At 48.8% G+C, this 26,318-nt stretch overlaps 1 protein-coding gene across 4 annotated transcripts in view; it reads right to left on the minus strand.

The window, feature by feature from the left end:
• Positions 1–26,318, minus strand: part of RPP40 (ribonuclease P/MRP subunit p40) — an 872,477-nt gene that overhangs the window by 501,502 nt on the left and 344,657 nt on the right. The window lies entirely within an intron of this gene.

Consider the following 26,318-nt stretch of genomic DNA (forward strand, 5'->3'; position numbering starts at 1 on the left):
CCCAATGTATTACTGATGGCCAAACACAATGGTTTTTAGATACAAACAAAAAGCCACAGATAAGTGTGCAAACAAAATACAAGAATCTCAGGATTTGGTCCTTGTTTCCCCAGGGGAAACCCCTTCTCATGTGGCCAGGGTGATGTGGCCACATTCAAAGAAGACGCCCTGAGGGTGGCAATATAAGGGAGGATCACATGGGGAGGGAGCTCCCCTATGGACTTGGAGACGAAATTCCAGAGAAAGCATGGTATCACCCTTATCCATCCGAGGTTGACTCATCCTCCAAATCCGATTGAAAAATACCATCCTTGTATGACAAACAGGAAAGTACCTAAATAACCCCCTTTGACTCTTAGACAATGTACTGGGATGAGGAAGTGGGCCAGAGCGATGAAGAAAACCTGGAGGAAGCGCTCTAGTTTCTGTACCAATCCCATTATTCTGGGACATTCAAAACCACTCAGCATAGAGAAACATGAAGTCTTCTTCCGCTCGATGCGGGTTGAGGAACCAGAGACATGTATGGAGAACCGCAGAGCAGAAAGGCTCAGGGAGACGGCGTCCCGATGAGAGGCACTTCCAAAAGGGTTCAGCTGTACGACAGTCGAGGCGGAAGGTAGAACGAAACCGAGTTACCATCCACTGCAGTTCAGCTGGCCCCACTGTGATTGGCTGCCTCATTCTCATCTGCCAATTAGGGGCGCAGGCAGGCATAAGCCGTCCCCTCCAGCAAAGGCCCATCTCTAAGGCCCTGTCAGTGCCTGTCTGGGGCTGGGAGGGCCCGAACCCCCCCTCCCCCCACCACCACCACCACCACCACCACAAACTATTCTGCAGCCTGCTGTGTACATCCTGCTCTCCCATGAACTTGGGCCTCAGCACCCAATACGAACTGTTGAAGCTCCAGGGAGTCATGGCTGAACTTTTCATTTTGCCTCCTCCGCTAGCACCCTGATCTATATCTGTGCCTTTCTCACTTTGCTTATCCACATCACCTTCTCTACTCGCTCTGCTTTGTGTGCATTGCACAAAAGCAAATTTAGCTGTGTGTATTTTACATACTGCACCCTCATTTCACTGCATGCATGCCTTTTCCTTGAAAACTGAATTTAGCTGTGTGTATTTTACATCCTGCACCTTAATTTCACTGCATTAGTGCCTTTTCCATCAAATTTGCATTGCTTTTACTACTAGATCACTGGTGTGATTAGAACAGAACTGTGCAGTGCTGTCAACCCTTCTCCTTTCAACCTCCCTCAACCACACTAATGGCACTCACCATCTCTCCTGCATTCTCTAATTGCTACTCTATCTGTTACCTCAAAACCCCCGCTCTCACTAAGTCTGGAATGAAGAAGCACAAAAAAGACATCCTGCATGCAAACCCTGGCCTTCTCATTGCAGACACCTATATCAGCGCAACTTCCAGAGAGGTCTTCACAGATATCCTCTTCTCTGTTCCCTCTCCAGATCTATGGACTCCTCATCTCATCTCTACTCTCTCCCCTTTCACTTCCTCTCCCAATAATGGTGGCACCAAGTGGTAAGTCCTCCTGCTTGGCTTCTCATCCTCATGTTGCATTGTTAATGTCTACCACAATGGCACTATCCTGGTTCAGGGTCCTCAACCCAACCTTCACTCATCAACTTCCTTCCTTCTGCTACCTCCCCCCCCCCACCACTTTCATGTCCCTCCCCCTCTGACCGGAGTACCACGCCCCTGTACTCCTCCTCAGAAAACATTCAAAGGCAGAGACCTCCTCCACCTAGCGACTCTCAACGTCCACTCAACCAACAATCACTCTGCTGACATCTGCCTCCTCCTTGAAGACACTGACCTCAACATTCTCGCTCTCACTGAGACTTGTTTCAATGCCAGCTCGGTCACTGCTTTTGACTCCTTCCTCCCCGACGTCTTCAAGATCATTTCCAAGCCTCAACACCACCGTGCTGGTGGTGGTGTCGCCTTAATCTATCCTGAGTGGGTTCCTTTTCCATTGTACCCACCCAACTCTATTCTTCCTTTGAGAGCCTGGTTTGCAAGCTGGTCGTCTCTCCCTCCTCCACTGTGACCATTGCTACCATGTACTGGCTTCCAGGTGCTTACATCCTGTTCCTCTCTGAATGGGCTGATTTCTTCCCCTCCTTACTTTCAACCAACTCCAACCTCCTCCTCCTCCTCCTCATGGGTGACTTCAACATCCAATTGGACTCCCCTGCCTCAGTTTCGACTCTTTTCGTTGACCTCTGCACCTCTCTTTCCCACTCCATTCTCCCCTCCGGTCCACCCCACTTGGCTGGACACACCCTGGATGCCATCATCCACTCGGACCTCTCTCTCGCGCCCCCTCTGCCCACCCCTCTGACTTGATCATACCATTCTCTCCTCTCTTCCCACCTGGGTCCCTTCAGCCCTCCTACCATACCCTCAAAAGCCCTGCCACCTCATTCTCGAACATCCACCCGATGAAATGACTGTCAGCTGCTGCCTTTGCTTCTACCTTCACCCCCCCTTCTTGCCCCTACCTCAGACTCTACCACCGACTCTGCTCTCAGCAACCTTCAGTCAGCCATCACCAATACTCTTGACATACTTTCCCCAGTCATGAGGATCCGCCTGAAACCTGCCTCTAAGCAACACCTGGTATGACTCTGAACTTGCAGCACTGAAACAAAAGTTCAGAGCAGCGGAACAGAAGTGGCAAACCTCAGGTTCACCCTCTGACAAACTGGCCTGCCGCCTGCTCCAAAGGCAATACAGACTCTCCATCCGTGCCAGGGAAAGGGCCCACATCCAGGCATGGGTATCTAGTGCATCCAATAACCAGGTTGAACTTTTCAAAATCTGCAGGGAGCTAGTCAAACTTTCTGCAGTCTCCTCCTCTCCTCTTCCCTCCCAGCCCCTCTGCAACGCACCGGCCACACACATTGCCACCAAAACTCAGGACATCCTGAACACCATTGTTACTCACCCATCAAAACAATCCCACACCCCCTTGCCTCCCTTGGCCACTCACCCTCCTCCTTCCACCTTATTCTCCTTCATCCCTGTCACACCTGAAGAAGTTACCAGAGTTGTCCGCCCTACAAAGGGTTCTTCTAAAGAGGTTTCCCCCTGCGTGTCCAGAACCATCAAGGACAACTTTGGCTGATTTCTGCAACCACTCTTTCGCCACTGGTTCTTTCGCCTCCTCCCCCAAGCACTCGCTTTGTGCCCACTCCTGAAAAAACCTTCAGCAGACCCTATGTAACGCTCACCTGACTCCCACGGGGGCGCTGGCCTGGTTCGCGCTGCTGTGACCTCGTCTAAGGTGATGCGTAGGGTTCGGAAGACGGACTGGACCGGGCCCCAGATCTGGCTTGTCTGACTCGCAGAAGTATCCTTCTGTAGGTGAGAATAGGGGGTTAACTGTCTGCGGGGTAATGCAATCGGCCTCCCACTTACCCCTCTCACCCTCCTCAAAACCCTTCTGTGCTTCCCCGTAGCGTCTCACCTTAGGGTCTGGAAGGACGAGCTCTTCATCCTGCTTCTGATGCAGGGGCGCGTTGGTATCCAGTTACGTCACTGGATTTTCGGATGGGTGAGAACCAAACTTGCTTGGCTTCCAGGTAAGTTTTTTCTATAAGTGGTTCCCCTTGTGTCCATGCATTAATGTTCTAATGCTAGTGTCTTTTTCCCCATAGGGGCCGGGGTACGGAATGCCGTGGAACAGGCACCGACCCGAGGTGAGCGGTGAAATCCTTGTGGAAATCAGGTAAGTCTTTAATGAGTGTTTTGGTAATGTCTCAGACCATCGGTCTGAGGGTGGTGACTGGTCGATAATCTTACGTCGATTTGTGCCATTTGACAACATTTGCGCCAGAAGTGGGAAATGAATTGGCTTCCCCGGTCAGAGATTAGTATAGATGGGAATCCATGTAGCCGAACAATATTTTCGAGGAATTCTTTGGCTAGGACAGAAGCTGAAGGTAAACCTTTCAAAGGAATGAAGTGGCCCATTTTGGAAAACAAATCCACAATTACCAGAATGGTATTGTATCCCGAACAAGGAGGCAAGTCCGTAATAAAATCCATTGATAGGGTGTGCCAGGGTGCTGGCGATATGTCTAGAGGTTGAAGGAGACCGGCTGGTCTTTTCTTTTGACCTTTATTTTGGGCGCAAACACCACAGGACATCACAAAAGATTTAACATCTTTTTCGCCAAGAGGGCCACCAGAATTGTCGTTTCACCTTTTCCATTGTCTTGGCAATACCGGGGTGTCCCTCTATTAATGTATCATGATAACCTGAAATAACTAGTTCGTGTAAATCCTTGTGCGGCAGGAATAAGCGTCCTTGGTAATAAGGTAAACCATTATCTATGGTAAAGTCTGATCCCTTTTGTATCCAATCCTGTAGGACTGTAGGGTGCAGGAGTTGTTTCACTCTGACTTGAATGTCTTCAAGCGTCTGTAACGAAGTCATGCCTAGAATTCTCTGTTCGGGAATTATTGGTACTGGTTCTGAGTTTGTATCAGATTCTCCCATTCCAATTCGGGATAAGGCGTCTGCTTTGCTGTTGTTGCAGCGAGGTCGATAGGTAATCACGAAATCAAATTCAGCGAAAAACAAAGCCCATTGGAGCTGCCGTGATGACTGAGCCTTGGCGGTTTTCAAATACTGTAAATTCCGGTGATCAGTGATCACCGTGATGGTATGTCGAGCGCCAAGCAGGTAATGCCGCCAGGCTTTAAAAGCGGACTTTATGGCTAACAGTTCTTTGTCAGTGATTGCGTAATTAATCTCTGGTGCCAAGAATTTTCTGGACCAAAATTCTACGGGATGCAGTTGGTTGGTTTCAGGATCTCTTTGAGACAGAACTGCTCCCATGGCTAGGCTGGATGCGTCAGTTTCGACGACATACGGGAGATCTGGACGTGGGTGTTTCAATATAGGTGTGGAGGTAAACTTAGCTTTTAAATCCTGGAAGGCCTGCTCGGCTTCTTCAGACCATTCAAAATGTTTATTTTTCCTCAAGAGTGCAGTAATGGGTTGTACTATGCGTGAAAATTCCGGGATAAACCTGCGATAGAAATTGGCAAAGCCGAGCATGCTTTGAACCCCTTTTACAGAGCTAGCTTATGGCCATTTGAGGATGGCATCCACTTTTCTTGAGTCCATTCGGACTCCTTTAGGTGTCAGGATGAAACCGAGAAACTCAACTTCTGGGGTATGGAAAACACATTTCTCCAGTTTAGCAAATAGTTTGTGTTGGCGGAGTTTTTCCAGAACTGCCCTAACGTGTTTTCTGTGATCAGATTCCGAAGAGGAGTACACTAGAATGTCATTGATATAGACAACAACACAAACATCGATGAGTTCCCGAAGGACATCATTCATGAAGAATTGGAAGGCAGCAGGCGCATTACACAACCCGAAAGGCATTACCTGGTATTCGAATAATCCATATTTTGTACGGAAGGCTGTTTTCCATTCGTCGCCTTCTTTTACTCGCACCAGATGATATGCCCCCCGGAGATCTAACTTGGTGTATATGCAAGCGTCCTTCACCTGGTCAAGGAGTTCAGGAATCAGAGGCAGAGGATAACGGTTTTTAACCGTTATCTGGTTCAATGCGCGGTAATCGATACAAGTTCTAAGGTCGCCTTTTTTTTTAGGCACGAAGAACAAAGCCGAGGATACCCGGGACTTTGACGGGCGAATAAAACCATTGGCGAGGTATTGATCCAAATATTGTCTCAAATGCAGGTTCTCAGGTTCGGTAAGGGCATAAATCCTGCTACAAGGGGGTTGTGCACCGGGCACCAGATCGATTTGGCAATCGTACGATCGGTGAGGAGGTAACGTGTTGGCCTGTTCCTTTTGGAAGACGCCCTGAAAGTCCTGGTATTCCGGAGGTAATTGCATGGAGGCAGAGGTTACAGATGCTAGATTAATCTTCAGGTTTTCTGGGTAGCATGTTTGTGCACAATCCGGGAAGGTTATTCTCTTAGCTCGCCAATCAATTCGAGGATTATGTGTCTCTAACCAAGGAATTCCAAGAATAACCTGAAACTGTGGAGCCTTGATTACATCAAACACAACTGCCTCCCGATGGCCGTCAGGACCAATAAGAGTCACCCCAGTAGTGGAATGTGTTACCGGTCCAGAGGCAATTTCAGTTCCATCGACTGTGGTGATGACATCTTTGCTGGTTTTAGGACGGAGAGGGAGGTTAATCCTAGAGGCCAATTCACGATCCACATAGTTTCCAATAGCCCCACTATCGATGTATGCCTTTATTGCATGCAACCGCTTAGGCTTTTCTGGATCTACGAGAACCATTGGCACAATGAAATGCGAGGTCTGAGAGTTAGTTTTCAAGCTTGGCAAGCGGACCCCTACGCTTGTCGGGCTGAGTCGTTTCCCGATTCAGAGTCTTCATGGTTTTTATCAGCGGCTCCTACCGCTTTTCGGGGCGGTTTTGCCGGGCAATCTCGTAGAAAGTGTCCAGAGTTCCCACAATAAAGACATAATTTTAACTACCGCCTCCTTTCACGTTCCTTTTGAGTTAAGGGTTCTTTAACCCCTCCAATTTGCATAGGCTCAGAGACATCAACTCCCTTGGGGTTAGCGTGGGTCTTGACCAACACCCGGGTCTCAAACCTGGTCCGATCTGTTTTTCTGTTTTGAAGTCTGTGATCCAATTGGACCACTAAGTCTATATATTCTGTGCATTCTTGGGGCGGATTTACAACTTGGGCCAAGACATCTTTAAGTTCTCCGCGCAGACCTCGATAAAATAACGTGACTCTTTTATCCTCTGGCCATCCCGTTTCCACAATTAGTCTATTAAAGGTTGCAATATAGGATAGGAGGTCCTGATTGCCCTGTCGCAGGGATAGAAGTTCGTCATCCAGAGCCTGCCCCTGAAAGTGTCGAGCAAATAACCTTTCCATGCTTGCTTGAAATCCTTGAAAATCACGGAGAATCGGGTCATCTTGAGTAACCAGTGGAACTGACCAATCGGCAGCGCAGCCGCTGAGATATGACAATACAAAGGCTACTTTGGTCTGATCATTAGGGAAGGCCCCAGGTCTGCATAGGAAGTGCAAACGACACTGATTCATGAATAAGGCGAATCGTTTGGGGTCCCCAGCAAAGCGTTCAGGTGGGGCCAGCGGCATGTTTCCAGGTAGATCAATCTGCACAGGGTTACTGGGAACCACAGGAGCGGGGTTCCCTCCGGAACAGGGTAGAGGAGTTTGTCCAGCTTGACCTTGCAAAAGCTGTCTGGCCAGATCATCAGTTCTTTCCTTTGATATTATTAATTCCCTCTTGAGGGCATTAGTCTCTTGACGAGCGGCATGTACTTCGGCCCGTAATTCCCCCAGTAATTGGGCCAACTGATCAGTCTCAGAAGTTTCCATAGCGGCTGGGTGGGAATTTGTAGGAAGGCTTCGCGTTCTGTAACGCTCACCTGACTCCCACGGGGGCGCTGGCCTGGTTCGCGCTGCTGTGACCTCGTCTAAGGTGATGCGCAGGGTTCGGAAGACGGACTGGACCGGGCCCCAGATCTGGCTTGTCTGACTCGCAGAAGTATCCTTCTGTAGGTGAGAATAGGGGGTTAACTGTCTGCGGGGTAATGCAATCGGCCTCCCACTTACCCCTCTCACCCTCCTCAAAACCCTTCTGTGCTTCCCCGTAGAGTCTCACCTTAGGGTCTGGAAGGACGAGCTCACCATCCTGCTTCTGATGCAGGGGCGCGTTGGTATCCAGTTACGTCACTGGATTTTCAGACGGGTGAGAACCAAACTTGCTTGGCTTCCAGGTAAGTTTTTTCTATAAGTGGTTCCCCTTGTGTCCATGCATTAATGTTCTAATGCTAGTGTCTTTTTCCCCATAGGGGCCGACCCGAGGTGAGCGGTGAAATCCTTGTGGAAATCAGGTAAGTCTTTAATGAGTGTTTTGGTAATGTCTTTTCATTCACTAATTAACGCTGATGTCTTTTTCCCCTTAGGGGCCGGGGGCCGAAAATGCCTGGATGCGGCGCGGACCCGAAATGAAAAGGGAATGACCCAACAGGTAAGTCTTGACATGGAGTTTTAGCTTCCCTTTTCCCTTCTTTCTCTCACCTTTGTTCTTGTCTTTTTCTCCCTAGGCACGGGGGCGCGACTGCAAATCCGAATGGTCGCTGCTGAACATGGAGGCGCCCTGTAAAGGTGAGTAGAATGCGGCGCTGCAGCGATCGATGCGATGTGCTTTTAAAAATAAATGTCTTCCTTTTCAGGATTGTCGGCGAAATGTCTCTGGGATGCAGATTTAGCAGGTGAGGCCTTTTCCTTCTTCTGTTCTCTTGTTCCCTTCCTTTGCAGGTGATTCAGGATGCTGGCAGGTGTGGCAGAAGTCAAGATGCAGGAGCAGACACGGTGAGCGTCCAGCTGCTAGATGCAGAACAACGCGAAGCACGTGTGGCTGATCGGGTGTGGTTTAAATAGCCTTGGAAGAAGTTCCTAGAATGTGTCCTTCCTCCAATCAGGTATGTATCCTTCCCCGACCACGCCCGGGTGGTAAATGAGTCCCACAGGTAAAGTAGTTCCTTTCAGGCCTCAAGGAGGCCGGGGTTCTGCAGCATGGTCTGCATCAGGTAAGTGCACCCAAACACTTTCATAATGAGCCTGGCGCCTATGGCGCCAGGACTGACATTTTCTATGAGCCTGGCGCCATAGGCGCCAGGACGCTATCCAAAGGGCCCCTATAAGGGGTTGCTGGGACCTTCCCCGGGGACTTGATGTCCGCTTTCGGGGACGCAGGGCCTGAGCCGGCTCCCCGGGAGCGGGCATCGTGACAGCACTCCCCCCCCAAGGCCCCTCCCAAGGTTGTTCCCTCCGGGGGTTTTGGTTTGTTTGGGAAGAGTCGGTGGAATTTCCTGACTAATCGAGGTGCATGCACATGGTCACTGGGTTCCCACGACCTCTCCTGAGGTCCGTACCCCTTCCAATCAATTAGGTAGAAAAGCTTTGACCTAAACATTTTTCAATCTAAAATGTTCTTCACTTCGAATTCGGGTTCCCCATCTATTTGAATAGGTTCTGGAGGTTTGAGTAGTCGGGTTCCGGGGACCACTGGTTTCAGAAGTGACACATGAAAAACAGGGTGAATTCGCATATTAGCTGGTAAATCAAGTTTAACCGCTACTGGGTTAATTATTGCCGTAATAGAATAAGGTCCCAGATATTTTGGGTTAAAAGTTCGAGGCCCTTTGAGCGGTAAATGTCTGGTAGCTAACCACACTTGATCCCCAATCTGATACGGAGGTGCTTCACTCCGATGCAGGTCGGCATTCTCCTTGTATTTTCTCTTGGCTTGTTGTAAATGCGTGGTTGCCTCTTTGAAGGCTCGGGTAATGGTAGAATGCAGATGTTCTACTGCGGACACTCCGAGGTTCTGAGGTGAGTCGAGGTTTGAGATTCGAGGGTGATGTCCAAACAAGGTATAAAAAGGACTATGGCCAGTTCCAGAGTGTACCGAATTATTATATGCGTATTCGGCTATCCAAAGAATGTCTTTCCAGTTGCTTTCAGATTGCTGTAACATACATCGTAAGTACTGCTCAAGGGTCTGATTTGTCCTCTCGGTCTGACCATCGGTCTGAGGGTGGTGACTGGTCGATAATCTTACGTCGATTTGTGCCATTTGACAACATTTGCGCCAGAAGTGGGAAATGAATTGGCTTCCCCGGTCAGAGATTAGTATAGATGGGAATCCATGTAGCCGAACAATATTTTCGAGGAATTCTTTGGCTAGGACAGAAGCTGAAGGTAAACCTTTCAAAGGAATGAAGTGGGCCATTTTGGAAAACAAATCCACAATTACCAGAATGGTATTGTATCCCGAACAAGGAGGCAAGTCCGTAATAAAATCCATTGATAGGGTGTGCCAGGGTGCTGGCGATATGTCTAGAGGTTGAAGGAGACCGGCTGGTCTTTTCTTTTGACCTTTATTTTGGGCGCAAACACCACAGGACATCACAAAAGATTTAACATCTTTTTCGCCAAGAGGGCCACCAGAATTGTCGTTTCACCTTTTCCATTGTCTTGGCAATACCGGGGTGTCCCTCTATTAATGTATCATGATAACCTGAAATAACTAGTTCGTGTAAATCCTTGTGCGGCAGGAATAAGCGTCCTTGGTAATAAGGTAAACCATTATCTATGGTAAAGTCTGATCCCTTTTGTATCCAATCCTGTAGGACTGTAGGGTGCAGGAGTTGTTTCACTCTGACTTGAATGTCTTCAAGCGTCTGTAACGAAGTCATGCCTAGAATTCTCTGTTCGGGAATTATTGGTACTGGTTCTGAGTTTGTATCAGATTCTCCCATTCCAATTCGGGATAAGGCGTCTGCTTTGCTGTTGTTGCAGCGAGGTCGATAGGTAATCACGAAATCAAATTCAGCGAAAAACAAAGCCCATTGGAGCTGCCGTGATGACTGAGCCTTGGCGGTTTTCAAATACTGTAAATTCCGGTGATCAGTGATCACCGTGATGGTATGTCGAGCGCCAAGCAGGTAATGCCGCCAGGCTTTAAAAGCGGACTTTATGGCTAACAGTTCTTTGTCAGTGATTGCGTAATTAATCTCTGGTGCCAAGAATTTTCTGGACCAAAATGCTACGGGATGCAGTTGGTTGGTTTCAGGATCTCTTTGAGACAGAACTGCTCCCATGGCTAGGCTGGATGCGTCAGTTTCGACGACATACGGGAGATCTGGACGTGGGTGTTTCAATATAGGTGTGGAGGTAAACTTAGCTTTTAAATCCTGGAAGGCCTGCTCGGCTTCTTCAGACCATTCAAAACGTTTATTTTTCCTCAAGAGTGCAGTAATGGGTTGTACTATGCGTGAAAATTCTGGGATAAACCTGCGATAGAAATTGGCAAAGCCGAGCATGCTTTGAACCCCTTTTACAGAGCTAGCTGATGGCCATTTGAGGATGGCATCCACTTTTCTTGAGTCCATTCGGACTCCTTTGGGTGTCAGGATGAAACCGAGAAACTCAACTTCTGTGGTATGGAAAACACATTTCTCCAGTTTAGCAAATAGTTTGTGTTGGCGGAGTTTTTCCAGAACTGCCCTAACGTGTTTTCTGTGATCAGATTCCGAAGAGGAGTACACTAGAATGTCATTGATATAGACAACAACACAAACATCGATGAGTTCCCGAAGGACATCATTCATGAAGAATTGGAAGGCAGCAGGCGCATTGCACAACCCGAAAGGCATTACCTGGTATTCGAATAATCCATATTTTGTACGGAAGGCTGTTTTCCATTCGTCGCCTTCTTTTACTCGCACCAGATGATATGCCCCCCGGAGATCTAACTTGGTGTATATGCAAGCGTCCTTCACCTGGTCAAGGAGTTCAGGAATCAGAGGCAGAGGATAACGGTTTTTAACCGTTATCTGGTTCAATGCGCGGTAATCGATACAAGTTCTAAGGTCGCCTTCTTTTTTAGGCACGAAGAACAAAGCCGAGGATACCCGGGACTTTGACGGGCGAATAAAACCATTGGCGAGGTATTGATCCAAATATTGTCTCAAATGCAGGTTCTCAGGTTCGGTAAGGGCATAAATCCTGCTACAAGGGGGTTGTGCACCGGGCACCAGATCGATTTGGCAATCGTACGATCGGTGAGGAGGTAACGTGTTGGCCTGTTCCTTTTGGAAGACGTCCTGAAAGTCCTGGTATTCCGGAGGTAATTGCATGGAGGCAGAGGTTACAGATGCTAGATTAATCTTCAGGTTTTCTGGGTAGCATGTTTGTGCACAATCCGGGAAGGTTATTCTCTTAGCTCGCCAATCAATTCGAGGATTATGTGTCTCTAACCAAGGAATTCCAAGAATAACCTGAAACTGTGGAGCCTTGATTACATCAAACACAACTGCCTCCCGATGGCCGTCAGGACCAATAAGAGTCAGCCCAGTAGTGGAATGTGTTACCGGTCCAGAGGCAATTTCAGTTCCATCGACTGTGGTGATGACATCTTTGCTGGTTTTAGGACGGAGAGGGAGGTTAATCCTAGAGGCCAATTCACGATCCACATAGTTTCCAATAGCCCCACTATCGATGTATGCCTTTATTGCATGCAACCGCTTAGGCTTTTCTGGATCTACGAGAACCATTGGCACAATGAAATGCGAGGTCTGAGAGTTAGTTTTCAAGCTTGGCAAGCGGACCCCTACGCTTGTCGGGCTGAGTCGTTTCCCGAAACAGAGTCTTCATGGTTTTTATCAGCGGCTCCTACCGCTTTTCGGGGCGGTTTTGCCGGGCAATCTCGTAGAAAGTGTCCAGAGTTCCCACAATAAAGACATAATTTTAACTACCGCCTCCTTTCACGTTCCTTTTGAGTTAAGGGTTCTTTAACCCCTCCAATTTGCATAGGCTCAGAGACATCAACTCCCTTGGGGTTAGCGTGGGTCTTGACCAACACCCGGGTCTCAAACCTGGTCCGATCTGTTTTTCTGTTTTGAAGTCTGTGATCCAATTGGACCACTAAGTCTATATATTCTGTGCATTCTTGGGGCGGATTTACAACTTGGGCCAAGACATCTTTAAGTTCTCCGCGCAGACCTCGATAAAATAACGTGACTCTTTTATCCTCTGGCCATCCCGTTTCCACAATTAGTCTATTAAAGGTTGCAATATAGGATAGGAGGTCCTGATTGCCCTGTCGCAGGGATAGAAGTTCGTCATCCAGAGCCTGCCCCTGAAAGTGTCGAGCAAATAACCTTTCCATGCTTGCTTGAAATCCTTGAAAATCACGGAGAATCGGGTCATCTTGAGTAACCAGTGGAACTGACCAATCGGCAGCGCAGCCGCTGAGATATGACAATACAAAGGCTACTTTGGTCTGATCATTAGGGAAGGCCCCAGGTCTGCATAGGAAGTGCAAATGACACTGATTCATGAATAAGGCGAATCGTTTGGGGTCCCCAGCAAAGCGTTCAGGTGGGGCCAGCGGCATGTTTCCAGGTAGATCAATCTGCACAGGGTTACTGGGAACCACAGGAGCGGGGTTCCCTCCGGAACAGGGTAGAGGAGTTTGTCCAGCTTGACCTTGCAAAAGCTGTCTGGCCAGATCATCAGTTCTTTCCTTTGATATTATTAATTCCCTCTTGAGGGCATTAGTCTCTTGACGATCGGCATGTACTTCGGCCCGTAATTCCCCCAGTAATTGGGCCAACTGATCAGTCTCAGAAGTTTCCATAGCGGCTGGGTGGGAATTTGTAGGAAGGCTTCGCGTTCTGCAACGCTCACCTGACTCCCACGGGGGCGCTGGCCTGGTTCGCGCTGCTGTGACCTCGTCTAAGGTGATGCGCAGGGTTCGGAAGACGGACTGGACCGGGCCCCAGATCTGGCTTGTCTGACTCGCAGAAGTATCCTTCTGTAGGTGAGAATAGGGGGTTAACTGTCTGCGGGGTAATGCAATCGGCCTCCCACTTACCCCTCTCACCCTCCTCAAAACCCTTCTGTGCTTCCCCGTAGCGTCTCACCTTAGGGTCTGAAAGGACGAGCTCACCATCCTGCTTCTGATGCAGGGGCGCGTTGGTATCCAGTTACGTCACTGGATTTTCGGACGGGTGAGAACCAAACTTGCTTGGCTTCCAGGTAAGTTTTTTCTATAAGTGGTTCCCCTTGTGTCCATGCATTAATGTTCTAATGCTAGTGTCTTTTTCCCCATAGGGGCCGACCCGAGGTGAGCGGTGAAATCCTTGTGGAAATCAGGTAAGTCTTTAATGAGTGTTTTGGTAATGTCTTTTCATTCACTCATTAACGCTGATGTCTTTTTCCCCTTAGGGGCCGGGGGCCGAAAATGCCTGGATGCGGCGCGGACCCGAAATGAAAAGGGAATGACCCAACAGGTAAGTCTTGACATGGAGTTTTAGCTTCCCTTTTCCCTTCTTTCTCTCACCTTTGTTCTTGTCTTTTTCTCCCTAGGCACGGGGGCGCGACTGCAAATCCGGATGGTCGCTGCTGAACATGGAGGCGCCCTATAAAGGTGAGTAGAATGCGGCGCTGCAGCGATCGATGCGATGTGCTTTTAAAAATAAATGTCTTCCTTTTCAGGATTGTCGGCTAAATGTCTCTGGGATGCAGATTTAGCAGGTGAGGCCTTTTCCTTCTTCTGTTCTCTTGTTCCCTTCCTTTGCAGGTGATTCAGGATGCTTGCAGGTGTGGCAGAAGTCAAGATGCAAGAGCAGACACGGTGAGCGTCCAGCTGCTAGATGCAGAACAATGCGAAGCACGTGTGGCTGATCAGGTGTGGTTTAAATAGCCTTGGAAGAAGTTCCTAGAATGTGTCCTTCCTCCAATCAGGTATGTATCCTTCCCCGACCACGCCCGGGTGGAAAATGAGTCCCACAGGTAAAGTAGTTCCTTTCAGGCCTCAAGGAGGCCGGGGTTCTGCAGCATGGTCTGCATCAGGTAAGTGCACCCAAACACTTTCATAATGAGCCTGGCGCCTATGGCGCCAGGACTGACATTTTCTATGAGCCTGGCGCCATAGGCGCCAGGACGCTGTCCAAAGGGCCCCTATATGGGGTTGCTGGGACCTTCCCCGGGGACTTGATGTCCGCTTTCGGGGACGCAGGGCCTGAGCCGGCTCCCCGGGAGCGGGCATCGTGACACCCTACCTGTCGATCTAACTACCACCCTACTTCAATAACCCCTTTCCAGGGAAACTGCTGGAGAAGCTGGCCTTTCCCCAACTCAACTAGCACACTGACCTTGTTGGTGATCTACACGATCATCAATCTGGATTCTGAGCATCTAGAGGCACAGAAACTCCTCTTCTGAACACCGGTGAATAACTGCTTGCATCTCTGGACTCCAACTCCCAAGCTGTCCTCATCCTACTTGATTCTCTCCTCTGCCTTTGACAATGTCAAACATTCATCCTCATACAAAGGCTCCACAACACCCTTGGTATCTTCGGGCCCTGGAATGGCTGACCTCTTTCCTAACTGACCGCTCTGCATCTTGGGCACTTTCTCCACATGTGGTGGTCCCCCAGGGATCTATCCTCTCCCCCTGGCTCTTTAACATCTACCTTGCTCAGCTGTCACTCCTCATCTCCTCCTTCTCCCCCAACTTCCAGTGTTATGCAGATGACAACTCTTTTTCAGACTTCCTGCTGACTCACTCGCACCTTCCTTCATCCCAGACTGCCTATCTGCCATCCAGGCCTGGTGCACTTCCAACAATCTCTGCCCCATTGCCAGCAAAAGGGAGATCTTTCCTAATGGGACCCCTGCTCCCTCGTTCTTCCCTTCTCTATAGCCTCCCACCTTGGGCTCTACCCCTGCGCCTTCTTCTGAAGCCAGAAACCTTGGCGTCATCTTTGACTCCTCTCTCCTTTCTCTCTCACACTCAAGCCATTGCTAAGAAGTCCCACTTTCAACTCTTCCTTCTCAAAGGAATTCTCCCTTTTATCACTTTCCCCAGGAGCTCAATGTTTCCCACGCCCTGGTTCTCTCTAGGCTCTACTCTTAAAACAGCCTCTTCCTCAATCTACCTTCTTCCACTCTGCAACCTCTTCAGCTAATCCAAAATACAGCAGCAAGACTTATCCTTGGCCTTAAACCCAGGGACTGCATCTCTCCTTCGCTAAAAAGTCTCCACTGGCTCCGAGTTGTTACACGCATCATATTCAAATCCCTCTCCATCATCCACAAGGCTGCCTGGGGCCAGGTACCACACTATCTGCAACACTCTCTTACAAAATACTCTCCTTGTAGACCTTTAAGTTTCTCTGGCACCAACTCCCTGTGTGTTAAGCGTGTGTTAAGGGTTTCGCTAAACAGAGAGCAAGAGGTTATTCACATTCCTCAGCTGGATCCCTCCTATGGAACAGCCATCCCCTCCCTCTGCATCTTGAGCAGGACCTTAAGTTCTGAAAACCGCTCAAGACTTTCCTCTTTTCCTCCACCTTCCCTTCTTCCCTCCTCTGCTAATCTCACAGTTGATGTGATTGGTGTCTTGGACCCTTATGCATCCTCAGGGACTCTGACCACTCACACCCAATCTCCCCAGCTCCTGTCTACCTTCAGCACTTGCCTTGGCACACCCTGAGCACTGGAGACGGGCACTTTTCCACCCAATGCGGTCCTGGCTGCATAGCACTTACCATATGATAGTTTGATATGATAGTTTATTTATATATAGCGCCTATACACAATGTGTTTCAAAGCACTTCACAACAAGGGATGGAACAAGGGAAAATACAATGACATTCTTACAGGCCATAAAAAACAAGAATGTGAAATTAACTATCGTACTCGGCCTGACGACATTTCAGTGCAAGAGCTAAAACACAGATAGGAAGCAAATGGGAAACAGACAGGTGACTACCATAGTAGGCCTGACAACATTTCTGGTAGAGCCGCAGTTTACAAGAGGGGAGGGAGGGGGGAGGAGACAAACATGCGTTGCTATCATACTAGGTCCAGGGACAATTCTGATAGAGTAAGTTCATAGAAAAAAGTAAGGGAGCGCGTGAGGAGAGGGAGAAGAGAGAGGAGGAGATAACAGAATAAAACAGTGAGAATTTAAAAAATATATATATTTATACATATATAAATATATAAAACGCAGGTGCCAACCTTGAAGCTGTATTTCTGAGGTTCCAGTACATCTGAACTTCAAAACTGCAATGTTCATTCAGTGGGTCTGCATCACTTCTTCTGTGGCTCACCCTCGAGCACAGACAACCCAGCACCTACCCCACTGCCTTCTTCTTTGCTGCACTTGTACGTTCTGAATACTCACAAGGCATAGTTGGTTCGGCCGTCCCTTCCCCCACTGTATTTTTTATATACTTATTTGTACTGCAATCCCATGTTCCCTCCCTGTTGCCCTGTGGGTGCTTTGAAACAGAATTTATTTGCTGTATAAGCACCTAAAAAGCAAACGATAAACTAAACTAAACTTCCTGCAGAACGAGTGGACGGGGAGGCAGGAGAAACACTACCCGAGTACAGAGCGAAGCCGCAGAGCCGATCGGAGACGTTGAGCGACCCGAAAGCCGCCACGAGAAGCCAGTGACCCCATAGAAGGGAGTTGGGGCCCCGGGGCACTGCATGGGGAACCACAGTTGTTGAGAAGCTGGGTTGGAAACCAGATCCCTCATCCAGAAAAGGAGATTCCTTCTTCGTGGCAGTACTTACACAAGAAAGCAAACTGTTACAAAAAGCAAAGCACCGAAAGCTGCAAAGGCAAGATATTGAAATTGCATGAGACTAAGAATTTCGGTAAAGTCCAGGCAAGAGAGTATACCAAGCACGAAGATTGCGATTCAGGGACTTGCACCCAAATGTGTGAAAGAGAACAACCAAAGTCCTGGCAGGAGAATATACCAGGCAAGAAGATTGTTAGTCTGGGACTCTGACACATTTTTGTTTGAACTGTCATATTCATGCTGACATCAAGAGGGGGGGTAGGGGGAGAGTCATCCTCTTGACCATATAAAAACCAGGGGAAAGAAGTAATTCCCCCAGGTCCTGTGGAGAACGTGGAAAGGCCGGGCGAAGAGGAACTACCTCTTGGCCTTGTGAACATTTGTGCATCTGGTATCCAGGGGAAGGGATGCAGTACTCTGATATTGACTGAGAGTTTTGAAACACCAAGAGCAACTGGGAGTTTTGAAACACCAAGAGTGACAGGACAACCTCTTGCCCTTGTGAACATTTGTGCATCTGGTATTCAGGGGAAGGGAGACAGCATCTTGGTGTTGACTGGGAGTTGGAAAAACCAAGAGAAGGAGAACTACCTCTGTTGTTGTGTGTGAACATTGTGACAAAGGGAAGAAGCCCTTTCTTTTGCTACTTTTTGCGTTGAAACTGTGAAATTTACTTTTCCCCTTTTTGCTGCATCTGGAGCAGTGGAACGAACACTGGACATTACTCAGAGGGAGGGCGTAATTCCTCTGCAGTTAGGAGTCACAGTTTCCCATTTGTATATTAGTTTAAGTGTAAAGGTCGGAAATAGGCCTTTTGGACACATGAAGGTTGACTATTGTTTTGATGGATGTTCTGATAGTTTCCTTAGTTTTGTTTGAAGTAGGGAAACCCCTCTTAGATTTGGGGAAAGGTGGTATTTTGATTTTTGTGTTTAATAAAAAGGCTATAAGCCATTAAAATGCCACCACTGTGTCCGTGTCCAAGTTCTGAATCATTAGAATAGGCATTTTCTTTTTTTTAAGAAATTGCTCAAAAAAGCATATGCACCTTCCTTCCATTCTTCCCTGAAGATCAGTTACAGTAGAAAATATCTTTACAGTGAAAATGGATCAAAATATTGGACCAACATTTACATCCAGAGTGTATCTATCATACAACTTCGGGCAGCTGGACTTCCGAAGACATATACAGAATTGAGCACCATTTACTAGTATGAAACACATGGCAACACAGAGAATAATTTTGTATACACCGTCCATATCACCTGATAATGGCAAGTGAAGTTAAAGAACCCAAAGCATGCCCCAGCAAAGTTTTAGCAAACTGTACTTTAGTCACATGCAGGGTGCAAAAATATTCACTAAAACAAAGAAACCCTTTCCACACTTCCAAAACTGTTGAGAAAAATAAAATTTGGGATACAGACGTATATCTTGGTGATAATGCCAACTAACTGCTACTCTATCTCTTACCCTATCCTTTTCACTAAGTCTGGAAGGAAGAAGTTCATGAGGGACATCCTGGTCTTCAACCCAGGCATCCCTATCGCTGATACCTACAGCAATGCTTCCTCCAGACAGACTCTCACGGACATCCTCTTTGTCGTCCACTCTCCAAAACTATGGACCCTTCACATGGTCTTGTTTCTCTCTCCTTTCTCCTTCTCTCCTGTTAACTGTGGCACTAGGTGGGATATCCCTTCCACTAATTCCAAGGCTATCATTAATGTTTATCTGAACAGCACTGTCTTGGTTCAGGGCCCTCAGCTAAATCTCCTCCTTTTTGATAGGCGTTTCCTGCGTCTTATCAACTTCCTCCCTTCTCATGCGACTCCTTCCACCACCTCTCTGGCACCCTCTGCTTCCTCCTCTGCCCACCCCCCTTAAGCCCCTCTACCACCTCCGCAGGGTGCACCTCAAGCCTGTACCCCTCCACAGAAGTCTTTCAAATGTGGCAACCTGATCCAAGTCGCTACTCTCAACTCTCGTTTTGCTGTCAAACATTCCGCTGACATCTGTCACCTCCTCAAAGAACTCGACCTTGATGTCCTTGCTCCCATGAGACATGGTTCACGCCCAGTTCTGTCACGAGTTCTGACACTATCCTCCCTGTGGGCTACAAGATCCTCTATGAATCCAGGACCAACCGTCCTGGAGGTGGAATAGCCCTGATCTTTCCGGAGTGGGTCCCGGCCGCTGTCATCCCTACGCAGGCCTAATCCTTCTTTGAATGCCTGGTCTGCAGGCTCTCTATCTCTCCTGGCCTCTCTCTAACTGTGGCCACCATCTACAGGCCACCTGGCCTCTGAGATCTCAACATTCACCTGAATGCTTCTAATCTCTCTTCTGGGCTTTTCCGCAACCCATGCAACACACTCTCTCTTTCCATTCTGTCCTCTGGCCTGACGCACTCTGCCGGGCATACTTTGGATGTTCTCATCACCTCGGACATTCCCCCCTCTAACCCTCTCACTACTCCTCTCTCTCTTGGACTGACCACTTTCTACACTCCTCTCATCTGCAGCTCTCTATTCCCTCAGGCAAAGCCTTCCCCTCCCCCCAGCACTTTCACCTACCTTCTCGATCATTTGGCCCATGAAGCGTGGTCAGTGGATGCCTTTGCCTCTACTTTCTCTGCTTCCCTACTCCTGCGACTGACACAGCCCTTTCTAATCTGCATCTTTTTATTTCCAACACCCTGGACATCCTTGCCCATGTCATGAGAATCTGACTGAAGCCTACCTCCAAGTGCAACTCTTGTTATGATTCCGACCTCGCAGTCCTAAAACGCATGTGCAGGGTGGCTGAGAGGAAGTGGCGGGCTTTGGGCGCATCCTCTGACAAACTGGCCTGCCACCTGCTCCAAAGGCAATACCGACTCTATGCCCTGTAGAAGAAGAGAGCATACCTTAAAGCCTGCGTCTCTGCGACCTCTAACAACACGGTCAAACTCTTTAAAATCTGCAAGGAACTGTCCAATCCTGTTGCAGTCTCTACCTCTCCTGTTCCCTCCCAGGTCCTCTGTACGGATCTGGCCTCTCACTTCTCTGCTAAAACTCAGGACATCATGTCCTCTATATCCTCTTCCTCTCTCAGCCCCCATTTGGCCATCTCTCCCTCTCCCCCTCCTTTCTCTTTCTCTCTGACAACACCCGACTATGTTTCTAGACATCTCTGATCTATGAAAGTGACGTACAAACAGATGATCCCCTGCTCCTCCAGAACCATCAAGGACCATATTGACACCTTCTCTCCAGCCTTGGCCGATTTCTGTAATCACTCATTCGCCACTGGAACTTTCCCCCTCTCCACTTAAGCACTCCTTTGTGCACCCCCTACTCAAGAAGCCGTCTGCTGATCCTACCTGCCACGCAAACTATTGCCCAAGCTCCATCTCCCCTTTCCTGGGCACACTCTTGGAAAAGATGGCCATCTACCAGCTTACTGTTCACACTGAATCTGTTGGTTGTCTCCATGACCATCAGTCTGGCTTCAATGCTGCCATAGGCACAGAAACTGCTCTCCTGAACACCCATGAAAATCTGCTCTCTAACCTTGATTCCAACATTCCCTCTGTTCTCATCCCTCCTTGATCTTTCCTCTGCTTTCGACACAGTCAAACATGCCATCCTGATCAATCGACTCTGTGTACCAGGGCATCATGGATCAGGCCCTGGAGTGGCTGACCTTCTCTTGGACCGCCCCTCCCAGGTCCAACTTGGTCCCTTTCTGTCCACCACCTCTCTCTCTACCTGTGGCGTTCCCAAGGGCTCTATTCTCTCACCCTGGTTTTTCAACCTCTACTTGGCCCTTTTGTCCCACCTGATCTCTACCTTCTCCTCAAACTTTCAGTGTAATGCGGATGACACTCCGCTTTCCTTTCGGGCTCCACTCAGCCTCCTCTCCTCTCTCGCTCATTGCTGATTGTCTATCCACGATTCAGGATTGGTGCGCCTCCAACGATCTCTGCCTTAATGCCAGTAAGATATATATCCTTCTCATTGGGACCCCCTGCCCCTGCTTTCCCTCTCTGACTCTGGCAGCCTGCCTTGGGCCCTCTTCCTTCGCCTTCCTGCGAGGCAAAAAACCTTGGTGTCATCTTCGACTCCACTCTTTCTTTCTCTCCTCACATCTCCGACATCACCAAGAAGTCCCACTACCAGCTGAGCCTCCTCAAAATGACTGTTTCCTTTCTCACTTTCCCCAGAAGCTCACTGTCTCCAGGGCCCTGGTTCTCTCTAGGCTGGACTACTGTCATCCGTCATCCTCTACTCTCTGCCCTCTTAATCCAGAACAGGGCTGCAATACTTATCATTGCCATCAAGCCCATGGACCGTATCTCTGCAGTCCTGAAATCTCTCCACTGGCTCCCGGGGGCTGCAAGAATCAGGTTCAAGACCCTTTGCAGTATCCACAAGGCTTTCTGGGGCCAGAGCCCGTATTACATCCAACGCTCTCTTCCAAAATACCTTCCTTCTCGAGCCCTTCGCTCAGCTACCTCCAACTCACTAAGGACTAGACGCTTCTCGAGGCTGATAGTGGGGGCTAGATCTCTCTCCTCTGCAGGTGCGCCCCTCTGTAATGGCCTCCCTGCCCCTCTCAAACTTGAGCCGGACCACCTGAAGTTTCGGAAGCAGCTCAGAACTTTCCTCTTCTCCTATGCTTTCTCTCTCTCCCTCCCCTGCTGACCTACCTGTCTGCTGTACTGACTGGTTGCTTGGCTACCCTCAGAGTCTCACTGGATACCAGGCTCTTTCTTGATCAGTCACCCTTGCACTGCCTCTGGGCATACCACACACTTAGGGGCTATAACCCTACAGTCCCTTGTTCTCCTTGCATTACCCAGAGTCATGCTGCCCTGGCTGCACTTACTCTGAGCAATGCTGCCCTGTATTCCCCTGCCCTCTCTCTTGCACTTCCCCAACCCCCTTTCTCCTTCCACTTCTTGTTCTCGCACTTCCAAGATCTGAATGACACAAGGCCTAGTAAGATCGTTTGTCTCGTCATCCCTCTGTCTTCCCTCCCTTGTCTTGTTGCGCCTAGAAACACTTGTGTTCAGGCGTGTTATAAATAACTTATCATATAATATATGAAAGTGAGTCATATGATCCTCATGCAAAATTGTCACCAAAAATTGTAACTGATGCTGTCAAATTATTCTTAAGTAATACTATATGTTTAACTACACCACGCTTTCCTTCACTTCAAAAGCAATTTCTTGCAATCCAATAATTAATGTCCGTCTAATTTCTGACATCAGTTGACATTTTGGATTGGTCGATTATTTAAAAGACGTCCACAGACTATTTAATTAAATACCAAACTTGTTGTGCATTATTAACAGCTAAGCCCAACAAACGGTAGTATCATTTTCAGAAAAAATTACCACTTGGTATTAGGATGGAATAATTAGTATTTCGGAGGGAATACATGCTCACCCAACAATCGCTCTAATATATTTCTTGCCAAGCATTCAAAAATGGGTGCTAACCGTGGGTGTTCGAGAGCCCAGGCAGCATGGCGGCTCCCGTGTCAGCTCTCACCGATCCAACATCTGAGAGAAACCTGAAGGTTTCTCCCTAGCTAGTCCCCGGGGATCTGTCATCCAGGTGGCCAGGTCACGTCCATCACTATTGGATCCAGTTCCTGGGGGTGGACCAAGAGGATCACCTGAATGGGGAGGTCCGTGGGGAGTGTGACACCGACGGGCGAGACGTGGTATCCCCCTTCTTTCAACACCTTTTCCCCCATCCTACCACATAAGATATTCCAAAACACTGTCCCACCTTTTTCCACACAAAACCTTTCGCACAACACGAAAGACAACGGTCTAACAACAGAACCATTTACCCAAAGTGTCCCAATACCAGGGTCAGGCAAAGTCAGGCAATTTGCCAGAATCACACACATCTGGCGGCCCTTTCCCTTCCACCACATGGATAAAAGGTGGAGCACAAGAGCACAGGACGATCAAGGCAGACAGCACGACATAAGAGATAACTCAGCACAACAGTTCAAGAGGAGGAGAAAGACGGCGCAGACCGAGAGGGTGACAAGGAGAGAATCGACCTTGTCCTTTCGGACAAAGGCCTGTGGAACCTCCGCAGAGGGAATAATAAATCTGCGAACAATAGCCAATGTGTGTTGCAGCAGATGTCAACGTACACAAGACCCTCCTCCACCGATTACCAAGCTGGGGAGACGCTTGTTTATGTGGTACTATCCTTGACTCCAAACAGAAAAAAGGCCAAGCGGTTCATCACAGCCGTTGAGTCGAGGGGAGTGTCAACAAGAAAATTAACTAGAGTCCAGCACCAAGTGGGTGCTCACGCAGGAAACTCTGGGTGATTACCCGATGGTAGAAACTTCTGAAACCAGAAAGCCTTGGGAAAAGGAGAGAAGAGGTCAAAGTGGTTCTACAGCAGTCTTGTAAAATCCTCTGTACCGTCGAAAGTCTTTGACTGATAGATGATTGGGAAATTGAGAGAAACTAATCCCGCCTGGTGAAATGAGACACAATAACAGCGTGTTACGAAGGTTGGCAAGAGTAAACCCAATCGAGGGAAATTCACACTACATTGTTTGAAATGACATTTAAGATTTGTGAAAGCAAGAAGCATTGGAAAACAAGGTGAACTGAAGTGTCACCCTTGTCATTTGGAGTGCGAGTCCGGCGAGGGAGATCCAGGGAGTTCACTGAGAAATGAACTGTCTTGTTAATTTGATGAATACGACTTGTGAGGGGTCGGCACCCAGAAGAGGGGGAAGCCATCACCTAAAGTATTCGTAGAACAAGAACTTTGTGTTTGTTTGTTGAGAGCATCAAGCCTCGAAGGCAAGAGACTTTTATTGAAAAGAGACTTCACCAACGAAGAACCTGATAGCTGATACAGAACTGTTAACTCATGCTGAGAAGGGGCGAGCGTGTGCTGTGCTCCAAAGTCCCACCGTGTCCTGAGCTAAAAATGTGGGGAAGGGAGACCTCAAGGCAATCACACCCTGACTTATTATTTGTGAAAAATGTTTCCTTTATTTGAACACCCTATCCCAAACCCTTTCTGTAATTAGTTGTATGGAATTGGCAATAGTTTTTTATTTAGTATAGGCTTTTTACTTTGACGAGACGCTACAAGGACTGCCTTATTTTTCATTTGATGGTCGACGCTTGATCCCATCTTAGGTTTAGGTTAGGCGTTTTTCCACCCTGCACTTACAGTTTATTAAACACCCTTGAGCTGTGATCACTTGTGTCTGTCTTTACTGTTGTCAGCATGAGTTCCTTGCACATCCTAAGGAAATCCTGCGGCTCTAGTGAGAGCACAGGGGCCCCAACTGACGGCACCGTCCCCACAAAGCCTAGAGAGCGGGGGGAGCACTTCCAAGCCCAGTGTGAGCAAATTCCACGGAGGAGCACAGTGAAAGTTGAAGGCGCATAGGCCTGTGGCATCTGCCTAGGCGGCCCACCGGGGGCAGCACCACCGGTGTAACTGGAAGCCAGGAGAAAGGAGGGGGCTGGAGCGGACTTGCAGCATTGAGTTCCAAGGCCGAAAGGGCGGCGGGCCGGGGCAGCAAGAACCAGTGAGCCCGGGGGCCTGCAGGCTACGTATTGGCCAACGCACCAATGGACTCCCGAAGGAAGCAAGGGGTGGCTCGCCAGGCGCTGTCGCAGTGTGCGGGCAGCCCACAGTGAATATACCTGTGGCAACAAGGGAACAGATGATATGATATGATCGTTTATTTATATAGCGCCTATACACAATGTGTTTCAAAGCGCTTCAAGGCAAGGGAGGGAACAAGGGAAAATACAACCACATTCTTACAGGACATGAACAGTAAGGATGTGAAATTAACTATCGTACTCGGCCTGCAGGAAGCGGTGTTCAGCATTGGGGGTGATTGCACCTTGGATCGGCCACAGCGGTACCACAGAGAGGTGGGGGTGTGGGCTAGTCATCCACCCAGCAGCAGGAGTAGAGGAGGCCTGTGGTGCAGCTCCCGTGGATTAATAAGTGTCCTGTGGCAGGAGACAGAAACTGGGCAGTGACCCCATTAGGGGATGAAGGTGTGCACCAAGCAAGCACCAGAGGAGAGAGACAACAAGGCGCAGAGGGGAAGGAGGCCGCCATATCCTTCGAGGGAGCCGGTGACAGAGAGGGATCAGCTAAGGACATAGCTCAGTTCTTTCCATTCTCAGGGTTCCCCAAGATTTCACAGTAGAACTTACACTGCTTTCACGGGACCAGTGAAGGAACTCGGTCCAGATCATACAAGAGCCCCTGCCAGAAGCAGCAGGACGGAGTGCTTGCCAAAACTAATCAACAGGTGAGCTTTCCAGGGACAGCGCATCCCACAGGTACCACGGTTTGGGAGAAGGGGTCTGGAAGGGGACCAGGCACACAAGCTGGCATACTCACACCCCCTATTCTCCACGCAGGAGCAGTCCCGAGCAGCATCACCTATTACCACCAGTCACCACATAAGTGCAGAGGGTGAAGTCAGACTCAAGCAACCTCAACCCTGGGAGAGCTGCAACTGTGCCCCAACGCCTCCGCAGAGACCAGGTGAGCGTAGCAGAATGCGAAGCCTCTTCGAAACTCTGCCTGGGCATTATGGAAACTTCTGAAACGGACCAGTTGGTCCGATTACTGGGAGAGTTACGGGCTGAAGTTCATGCCTCAAGACAGAAAACCAATGCCCTAAGGATGGATCTAATTGTGAACCGGGAGCGGACAGATGAACTAGCAAGGCAAATGCTCCAGGCATAGGCAGGCCAGGTCCCAAAGCAGGAGTATACCCCTCATGCCGCGCCCCCACAGCCCACGCCAGTACAGGTGGTTCTTCCAGGTGGGGTTCTCCTGGCCCCGCCAGAACGCTTCACAGGCGATACGAATATGTACGACATCTTTATGAATCAATGTCGCCTACATTTCGTGTGTAGACCTGGGGCATTCCCCAACGATCAAGCAAGAGTAGCATTTGTACTCTCATATTTGGGAGGTAGTGCAGCGGACTGGTCAATACCCTTGGTAAACCAGGATGATCCTTTGCTTCGAGACTTTGGAGGTTTCAGCGTGAAATGGAGAAACTATTTGCATGGTATAC

Source organism: Ambystoma mexicanum, chromosome 5p (genome assembly GCF_040938575.1).
Source record: "Ambystoma mexicanum isolate Mex_15411 chromosome 5p, UKY_AmexF1_1, whole genome shotgun sequence".
Taxonomy (NCBI): domain Eukaryota; kingdom Metazoa; phylum Chordata; class Amphibia; order Caudata; family Ambystomatidae; genus Ambystoma; species Ambystoma mexicanum.